This window comes from Sciurus vulgaris (genome assembly GCF_902686455.1).
Source record: "Sciurus vulgaris genome assembly, chromosome: 1".
In the NCBI taxonomy this organism is placed as follows: domain Eukaryota; kingdom Metazoa; phylum Chordata; class Mammalia; order Rodentia; family Sciuridae; genus Sciurus; species Sciurus vulgaris.
This window is the reverse complement of record NC_136461.1, coordinates 101,980,693-101,991,174: the sequence shown is the minus strand read 5'-3', so window position 1 is coordinate 101,991,174 and position 10,482 is coordinate 101,980,693. Positions and strand designations below refer to the sequence as shown.

The following is a 10,482-nucleotide window of genomic DNA, read 5'->3' as shown; positions in this document are numbered from 1 at the left end:
CCTATGGAAACTTCTCCATCATCCTCTTCAAGGATGGTCCCAAGGTCACTCTGTTTGCCTCAACTAGTAATAACAGAAACGGCCAACTCTTAAAAGTAGTTCTTGCTTAGTAGTAGGCTAAACAGTATTCGTGTTTTACACAGTAACTCAAATAATCCTTACAACTTTATGAAAAAAGAATTATTACTACCCACATTCTATAGGTGAGAAAACTGAGGCTCAGAAGGATCAAGTAATTAAACCCAAGTCACAGAGCAGGTGAGGGGCACTACTAGTTAAGACTCAGATTCAGGCAGGCTGACTTGAGTGTACAGGCTCCCTGCAACAGACACCTTTCCTGCCAGCCTTGAGACAACCAACGTAAAATAATAATAACTGAACCCTTAGTAAATGCCAGGCACCTCACTGAGGTGTTCGTGTACATTCCTTTAACTCTTGAAGAGGAAACTGAGAATCAGAAAAGTATGGCAGACACTATTTTCCTTTAAAATCAAATATTTCCTTCCTGTAAAATAATAGATCCCCATTTCTTTTATTTTCTTTTTTCTTTTTTTGGTGCCAGGGATTGAACCCAGGGGCACTTAATCATTGAGCAACATCCCCAGCCCTTTTTAAAATATTTTATTTAGAGACTGGGCCTGTGTTAGGTTGCTAAGCTGCTGAGGCTGGTTTTGAACTTGTGATCCTCCTGCCTCAGTCTCCTGAACCTCTGAGATTACAGGTGTGTAAAGCCTGGCAAGACCCCCATTTCTAGCTGAGCACTTGTCCTTGCAGATTAAGATTGCATTCCCTCATTAAAACAAACAAACAAACAAAAATCTCAAGAAAATTCTTGTGATGATGATGTATTATAGGAACCTCTGCCTGAGTTGATAGTTTATGGGGATCTATAATTTCATTTGTGTAGTTTGTACTTATTTTTTTTCCAGTGAGTTTTAAAGACACTAGACAATTGACTAGAAGCCATACACTTTAGAAGTATTGAAATGGAAAAGTACCGTGAGATGTGTCCTTTTTAAATTTTTAATTTTATTTCTAATAATCATTGACACTACCTTTTAGGTTATTTAATTTTTATCTTGGCTGATACTATAGTTCTGCTTCTGAACTTCATTTTAATTCAATAAATATAGTAATTGTAAGAGCTACTAAAAAAAAAAAAAAAAAAAGACTGCACTCCCTGACAGTTGAAGCCAGGCGTGTTCATGTGGCTATATTGTGGGCCACAGAGAGGCAAGGCAGTCCATGCGACTCCTCTTCTTTCCTCCTTCCAGTGGAATGCAGACAGGACAGTGGAGCTGGAGGGTGATGTGACTAAGGCCACAAGCAGAGCCACACGGGAGCAGGAGCCTGGTCCACTCAGCAGTCTTGAGGGGATCACCTCTGGACTTGAAGTAAGCTTCTACCTTGTTTAACCCAGTATTGTTTGGGGATGTCTGTCATTTACGGCCTCACTAAATCCTCATTAACATAGCAGTGGAGCTGGAATTTGAACCCCTTTGAATCCAAAAGCCAAACTTTCTTTCTTTCTTTCTTTTTTTTTTTTTATGGTTTTTATGTTTTATTTAAGCACACAAAAAACCTGCCCATGAACTATCTATTCGTTTTCTTCCCTGCGCAGCCTGGCATTGAGATTGGTGACTCTGATGGCCAGTTGGGCTGCTCTTTCCACGATGGCTTTGTAATTCTTGGAGGACTGTGATTCTTGTGAGCAATCGCAGTTCAGTGATTTGTTGCACATGAGCAGCACTTCCAGCTCCTTGACATTGTGGACCAGGAACTTCCGGAAGACACTGGGCAGCATGTGCTTTGTCTTCTTGCTGCTCACATAACCGATGTTGGGCATCAGGATCTGGCCCTTGAATCTTCTCTGGGCCCTGTTGTCAATACCTCTGGGTTTCCGCCAGTTGTGCTTAATTTTGACTTATCCGTCTGACTGGTGCTGGATGAACTTCTTGGTCCTCTTTTTGACGATTTTGGGCTTCACGAGAGGTCTGAGGGCAGTCATGAGGCCGAATACAGATGGCAGCCACCTCCGTAGGCAGCGCCAAGGAAGAGAGAGCCCAAACTTTCGTATGTTATCTCTACTGCAAAACTCTAGGCCCAGTGTGTTCATCTTATTCTTACCCAGGTCTTCCTGTCCCTTCCTCTGCCTGGTCAATTCTTATTGACCAAGTGCCAGGCTCTGTGCCAGGAAATAAACCAAGAATATAAACACGAACATGACTCGGTCACTGTGCTCGAGTTGCTGGCAGCCCCTCTTGGAAGACAGGTGGATAAGTAAATAAATAAAAGGCTTGGCGCAGAGCCCTGTGACGGAGCCATGAGCCCGGGGCTGTCGGGCACCAGGGAGGCCTGCTCACTGCCTGGAGCTCGGTGGCACTGGCACCAGAGTGCCTTGGACGAGCCGCACCTGCCAAGTGGTGGCAGCAGGTGTGAAGGGCACTGGTTCTTGTTCTCCAGTATGTTTAGACCCTGGCCAGCCTGAGTCTCCCTCTGTTCTAGAAATGCAGCTCACCCTTCTCACCCTAGAATTTTAGGTTCTGAACAGTCAGCACTGGAAACCCCTATAGCCATCATCCTCTTGGGAATCCAGACGACTTCTGCTTCCTGGACCCAAGGCCTCCAAGAATATGAGTGGGATCCCTAAGGCCAAGTCCTCGACAATGTGGCAGAAACCAGCCCCATAGCATAACTGGGAAAGCCAAGCAGTTCAAGACTGTAATTACTCTGTGCTCGGAAATGGTGTTTCCATGTGACCCTCTACCTGCTCTTCTAATGATGGAGTTGCTGTCACTGTTAATAAAGCCCCCACCTGGCTCTCCCTGATCAGAGCCAATTGGAACCACCTCCAGAGGGCAGCTGGGGCTCCTTGCTGCTAACAAGGGCAGCTGAGTGTTGGCGGGCGGTGTTGGTGGTGGCTTATTGGCCCAGCCACCAGGAGCTGGGACAGCCTACCCCGCCTCCTCCATTGCTTCCAGTAACTGCTGGACTATTCCATGAGTCCCAGCTCTGAAGAGAGGCAATGAGATTCACTGGAGAAAAAAGGACGCCTCCTGGGCGTCAAATAGGATTTATCCGAATTTCTGTGCTTGTAAGGTCGAAACTGTAGCATTCCTACAAATAACAGTGTGTCTGGTTGTGAAGTCACATGTTTTATGCATCCCAACCATCAACAATAAATAGGATTTTTTTTTTTTTTTGAGAAAAGTTCTTCCTAAGTTATGGGGGGCTGGCCTCAAACTTGTGATCCTCCTGCCTCAGCCTCCTGCATAGCCGGGATCACAGGTGTGCACCATGAGCCTGACTTCTAAATATAATTTTTATTATGCTGGAGAAAAGTCTTCATTATCTTTCCTTTCTCTACACAGGAAATTGTTGCATATAAGGAGGTGATAAAATATTATGGAACCAACAAGTGAAGAGGGGGAGTCTGATAAGTATGTGCCGGGCAGTTAATTAACAAAAAGTACATGATTGTTCTATATTTTATGATATTCATGGTATTGTTACACACTAAACAAAGGTTTGCTTTCATACCCGATTTTGTGCTTGTAACTTTGTGTTGTTCTTAGAGACAGTCTTCCAAGTCATCTAAGCTGCAGGCCCCATAAGACCTGAGTCCACCCTGGGAACACGAGTCCTTTATTCCCTGATGTGTCTGATGGCAGCACCTGTCCCCACCTCCCCTCGCCACATAGGTGGTCAGTGCCCCGCACAGGCCACACGCTGAACTAGGATGGACACTCAACAGGGGCCCAAACAGACCTGGCCCCTCCCGTGAGGAGAAGGGAGACAGAAATCCATAAACCAAATCAGACAGGAGCCTGGGAGAGAGAATTAGTCGGGGGGGGGGGGGGGGGGGGACCCTCCTGTGGGAAATAAGACTTTGGCTGAGACTCAAAGAATGAGTAAAGAGTTCGTTAGATGAGGAATGAAAGTAAGAACATGTCAAGCACCAAGCTCAGCCTGAGTTAGGGAGGGCTTGGAACAACACAGATGCTCAGTAAATATCCATGAATTGTTTTTCAATTTGGGCAGGCTCAAGGTGTTATGCAAGCATAGAGGAGCAGCACTGAACCCTCAGGCAATTAGCAACAAAGGAATGAGGAATGAGAAAGCATCAGGTTAGAGTTGCCTTCCTGATTTTCAGGAAGAGAAAAAAAAATGTGCAAAGGCCCTGGGGTCAGAGAGAGAGCAGAGAGTAGTTCTATGTGTCTGGATTACATGGGCCAGATCTAGGGAAAAGGAATTTTTGAAGCAAGATTGAGAATGAAAAAGATGAATTGAAATAGAACTAGCATAAAATCAGGCTGTAAAGGCCTCCGAAGGCATGATAAAATATTGGGACTTGGGGCTGGGGTGGTGGCTTACCGGTGGAGCACTTGCCTATCACGTGTGAGGCACCGGGTTCCATCCTCAGCACCACATAAAAATAAATAAATAAAATCAAGGCGTGTCCATCTACAACTAAAAATATTTTCTTAAAAAATTGGGACTTCATGTGGGAAGTGAAAGTGAGGTCGATTTACAGAAGGAAATGCCATGATCAAATCATGTTGGAAAGATTGGTGGCCTGGCTGACAGAGACTGGAGGGAGGAGCAAGGCAGGAAGGCCAGTCAGGCAGCTGCCAGAGAAACGCACACAAGAGAAGGTGGCGGCATGAGAAGAAGTGGACGGACCCAGAGGGGAACACGGTGTGCCGGAGGCAGTCAGGCAGGACAGAGGAAAGAGTCGCACCAGGTGCAGGCACACCAATCTCCAAAGACTGGGTTCTTGGTTGGGTGGTTGATTTTGGATACAGGAATTGAACTCAGGGATACTTACCCACTAAACCTCATCCCCAGCCCCTTTTTATATTTTATTTAGGGACAGGGTCTCACTGAGTTGCTTAGGGCCTTGCTAAATTGCAGAGGCTGGCTTTGAACTTGAGATCCTCCTGCCTCAGCCTCCCAAGCCACAGGGATTACAGGTGTGCACCACTGCACCTACTGGGTTCTTGATTTATAATGGGGTGTTTCTTTCCCATCATAGGACTGCCTGGTCACCCTGTGGTGCATGTCTTCTGTCCATTCTTCCCCTCCCAGCTCGGCTGTTCTCTGACTTCTCACTGGTTTGGACAGTGTGGAACCACAGGAGACAGGAGAACAGGGGAATAGGGTCACAGGGTCCCCATGGTCTCCCATGACAAGACCCCAGGCCGGCCGTGCCCTTCGGTCTCTCTCAACACAAGTTTTAATATACAACTTTTCTCCTGCCTGGTTTCAGAACCCACTTCCCTCCTGCCTAAGGGCCTGCAGCTCCACTGACCAGCTGCAGAGTCACCCCTCAGGGCTTCCCATTCCTCTCTCACACCTTTGTAAGTTCGCCCTCCTTAGGTTATTCCAGTGAGTGCAACATCTGGTCCTGTTGGGATGCCGAGTCACACACACACACCCTCTGACACCAGGCTGCCCTTTGTGAAGTTCTGTCTCGTCCTTTGGCCACACCCCCACAAGCCCACAGACAACAAGGAAAAAAAAACAAACTTCAGCCCTTTTACCTGGTGACCAGAAGCATCTCTAAGCTCCCATCCCCCTGGCCAAGCCCTGTTTCTGGCCCCCTAGACTTGAATTTGGCTCAGATTCCCTGGCTCTGACCCTGGGGCTTTTCCCGATGCTCATCCCATTCCTGTCCAGCCAGATGCCCCAGTGTCTACGCCCTGGGGCAGGCCTGGGTGTACAGGGCAGGGGTGGGGCAGGGGAGGCGGGTAGCCTCGAGCTTCCTTTCCTCCAGTCCTAGTAAGACCTGGAGAGCCAGACAGTTGTCAAGTGACCAATGACCACGATCTCTGCCTCCCCTGAGAGGGCTAGATAAACCTGCCACCTTATTGTCCTCAGATTCACTTTTCTCAAAGCTCTCTGCTGCCCTGTAATCATCTGTATGTCTGTCTGAGGTGCTGGTACAAATGGGTCTAGGCGGCGTTTTCTGTCTGTTCCTAAACTTGACTCTAGAACATAAACACGCAGAGGGCAAGGACTCGTCTTGTTTGCTCCTGTACCCCTGGGCCTGGTCTAGTGCCTGGGAGGCCATAATTACTGGATAAGTATCTGTTGCCCAACAAACCACTGACTGGCCTTTGGTCATCCCTCCAGTCTTCCCTCCTCCCCAGACAAGATAGCACCACTGATAGGGCTTCAGACTCCCTAACTTCACCCCTTCCCGTCAAGCCTCCCTAAGAGGACTCTCCCCAGCACTGACTCTCTCTAGCCACTGCCCAGTAATGTCCCTGTTGGTCCTAAGCACGGGAAAGTTTACAGACACTGACTTCACAAGAAATTAAAATTAGAACTTTTATATTTTGGTTTAACATTAAACCTTAATTTGTACTAAAAAAAATTTAAAAACAACTTTCTAGATTTTTCTGCTCACAAAATTGTGAATAAGGCTGGGGATGTGGCTCAGTAGTAGAACACTTACCTAGCATACAGAAGGCCCCTAGTTCAATTTCCAGCACACACACACAAAAAACCCATAAATAAGCTCATCACAGGTCAACTTACCCTTCTTTCTATCTTTCAGTGGGCTGGTGACCAAGCAAGTGTTTGTCTACTGTCTACTGGACATCACTTACCCCTGTATGAGGATAATTCCATTCACAATATATGGATTTTACTAAAGGTTTTTTTACTTTGTTTTGTTGTTGTTTTGTTTGTTTGTTTGTTTTTTACAACCAAGGTGGAGTTCTTGGGGTCATGGTTTCTACATGTCATGATTTTCAAACCAGGTGCTGCCCACTGGGACATGGGACCAGCTCCTTCATTGCAGGACATTTTCCTTTTCTGATTTCCAGCACCAGAGGCTACTAGCAGCCCCCAGTCACTGAAACAATCAGCCACAAAGAAAGCCTCCAAAATCCCCCTGGGGGAGCAATTCTAGCTCAGGTTAAGGAACATTGTTACCCTGTGGTTGAAGGTAGGTTGAAAGAATGTTCCGGGAAAGGTCTTACTACCCTGTCCTGCAGGTCCCACTGTGTAAGCCCTTCCTGGGCAATGGAGCCCATGGCTCCTCTCTCCTCTGGTGACTGTGTATTATTAATATACATTCTGTCACACAGAATGACTCGTATCAACACCTTTAATATTAATTAACTCTGGGGGTTTATTATAGAACATTTCAAAATCTGCATGTGTCTCTCTGACTAAATTACAAGCTCCTGGAGGGCAGAAAGCATGCTTTACTTGGGAGAGAAGGCTGTTGGGGCGTGAGATGCTCTGGTTGGGGGTAGTAGAAAGCAATTTCTCCCTAGAGCAAGGTGGAAGAAGCACCTGGGCACCAGAGCAGGCTGGGACACAAGTGCACACAGGGAGAGCGGAAGCTGTGCCCAGAGAAGGGATGCCATGGCCCTGCTTTCAGGAATGGGACCACCTTTAGGATGCGTAAGGAAAAATAAAGTCCAATAAAGAAAAAGGCAGACCAATAAGGTGTGGGAGGTGACAAGGATATTGTTGAGTCACAGGGGTCCAGAGTGAGGGGACTGGTCCTCAGGGCAGAAGGAGGCTGGACGAAGGAGAGGCTGCTCCATCTGCCAGCTGAGAGGTCCAGGGTGGCCTTTGGTACCTTCGCAGCACAGCAGTGAGGAGGGGCAAGGCTGCAGGAGCGATGGAGTGAGGAAACCAAGGCAGAGGTGCCATTTTCAAGTCACATGGGAGGCATCCCTGAGTGTGGCTACTTAGAGAAATTTGCAGCTGATGCGTATTTTTATAAACACATCTCAATATCATAGGAGGAAGAGTGTTGTGGGAAGGGGTAAAAGAAGTCTTTTTTGTTTTGTTTTGTTTTTTTCTTCAGTGCTGGGGGCTGAACCAGGGCCTCATGCATGCCAGACAAGCTGCACCCAGCCCTGGAAGAGCCCTTTGCAATGGAGTACTTGAAAATGGACATGAATTGGGTCTGAGTCAAGGGTGGGACCCCAAATGCAGGTGGAAGCCACAGACTCAGGAAGGAGAAAGGAGATTCCTAGGGGATGGATGATGGAATGTAGAGAAAGTAAGGAAAAATGAATGAGGTGATAGCTTCCCGGCAGCTTTACCAAAAACAAAATGACTCTCTGGCTGTTCCTTCTTTAAGCAGAGGCATTTAAGTGGCTTCCAACAGCTTTTGAGTCTCTTGCAGAATGCAGAAATTTCCATCATTGGATTAAAAAATGCCTTCTCCTTGTATTTTACAGCCCTAGCTTGGACAGGGTGTTTGAGGGCAGACTCAAGAACTGGAGGTGATACTACCACAGTGTCCAGAAAAGCAAAATGCTGCCTTCATCCCAGGCTTGGAGGTCAGTGACAAAAAAGGTTTTATTACCAGTGAATCCCCAGCGTGAATGCAAAGGTTAGCTGAAAGAAAGTGGGGGAAAAGCAACCCTAAACTCTATGACCTCCTCTCTTCCTTTTTACAACCCTGGCAAAAACAAGCAGGAGACAGATCCCATTTATAAGGACAGCAAAAGCTCTGTCTCCTCCCTGACCCGAGCCCTCTCTATGCATCATAAATATTTCCATAGTCATAAATATCACTGATGAGGAGGCACAGGGTTCTTAATTGGCTCCAAGTCATTTCATGGTGGAGGAAGCTGGGGAAAGTGCACTGAATGAGAATAAGACAGGGCGCGGGATCTCCCAGGAGGAAATTAAAGGCTAATCTTCTATCTGCGATGATGTTCTATCTATGTGTTGATTTAAACCAGGAGAGAACTGGCTTGAGATCCACTGGGAGAAGCATCTTCTCTAAGTTTATTTTTTTCTATCTCAGAGATGTCAATTCCCCTCTGGCTGAGCACTGTGGCATGGTGATGATGATCTACCACAGGGAAGGAGGGATGTAACTAGCATTTATTAAAAACTGACAGCAGATGTCAGGCACCTTGGTGCATGCCGGTAATCCCAGTGACTCAGGAGGCTGAGGCAGGAGGTTCAAAGTCAGAGTTCAAAGTCAGAGTTCAAAGTCAGCCTCAGCAACTTAGCTAGGCCCTAAGCAACTCAGAGAGACCCTGACTTAAAATAAAATACAAAAAAGGGGTCAGTGGTTGAGCACCCCTGGGTTCAATCCCTGGTACCAAAAAAAAAAAAAAAAAAAAAAAAAAAACCATAAACAAACAAACAAACAAACAAACAAAAAACCCGAATAAGGGATATACCAGTGGTTGTATAGTTATGCAATGGAATACTATTTGGTGATATAAAGATGTATCCACTGATTGTACAACATGGATGAGTTTCAAAATCATTATGCACAGTGAAAGGAGCCTTATATAAAACAATGCACACTCCATGATGTGAAGCAGGGTTTCCATGTGCACTGGTTACCAGCTTAGCAGTCTAGTGAGACAGAAGGTACATAAAGTAGGCTTATTATACAGATAAGCAGCAAGGGACAACAGAAGCCTAGCACCTGCTGAGGGCCGCCCACAAGGCTCAGGAGAGGAGTCTCCACTGTGCATGTCCCAGTACAGCTGAAGGATCCTGGAAAGCAACCCACCCTCGCTTTTATACCCCGGGGAATGTTAAAAGACACCCTATTTGGGAGGAATGGTGGAACAGAGCCTGGGTTGGTCTAGCCAGTTCTTTCTTACGTCAAGATGTTCATTCACAGTGAATTCTACAGTTATTTTTGTGAACCACAGGTGAGAAAGGGGAGAACCAGGTTGGTTCAAAGCTCCCTGGAGAACTGTCTCGCATATGCTTCCATTTATATGATGTTCCATAATAGGTAATCTATGGAGGAAAACACTCTGAATGATAATTTGGCAGCAACCCTAGGGTGGAAAGAGGGAGTGACTGGGAAAGGGTACTGGCATATTTTCAGTGGGGATGGAAATGTTCTGTATATCCTGATGGAGTTTGGATCACATAGGTATTTGCATCTGTCAAAACTTAGCAAATGTACCCTTATGATTCATGTATTTCATTGTATCTAAATTTTATGTCCAGCCAAGTGTGGGGGTACATGACTATAATCCCAGCAGCTCTGGAGTAAGGCAGGAGGATTGAAAGTTTGAGGACAGCCTCAGCAAATTAGCAAGGCCCTAAGCAATTTAGTGAGACCCTGTCTCAAAACGTTTAAAAAAAAATGGGAAGGGGCAGGGTGGCTGGGGATGTAGCTCAGAGGTAAAGTGCCCCTGGGTTCAATCCCCAGTACCAATAAATAAATAAATAAATAAATAAATAGTACATCCATTGAAAACCCTAAACAAATACTGAACTCTAGCTAACTATACACAAGCTAAAATATTTAGGGGAAAGAGTACCAATATCAGCAATTTACTTTGAAATGCATCACTAAAATAAAATAAGGTAGACAGAGGGATAGAAAGATGAATAATTGAAAAGCCATTTCAGTGAAATGTTAATGGTAGAATCTTGATGATTAGCACACAGCTACTCGCTATAAAAATTCTTTCTACTTTACTATGTGTTTTCAATTTTTCACACTAAAATGGAAAAAATAAG

At 45.8% G+C, this 10,482-nt stretch overlaps 1 pseudogene across 1 annotated transcript; it reads right to left on the bottom strand.

The window, feature by feature from the left end:
• Positions 1-1,597: 1,597 nt before the first annotated feature.
• Positions 1,598-2,023, bottom strand: LOC306656979 (large ribosomal subunit protein eL32-like; annotated as a pseudogene). The gene has a single exon. The product of its transcript is annotated as a large ribosomal subunit protein eL32-like (transcript).
• Between the last annotated feature and the right edge of the window lie 8,459 nt (positions 2,024-10,482).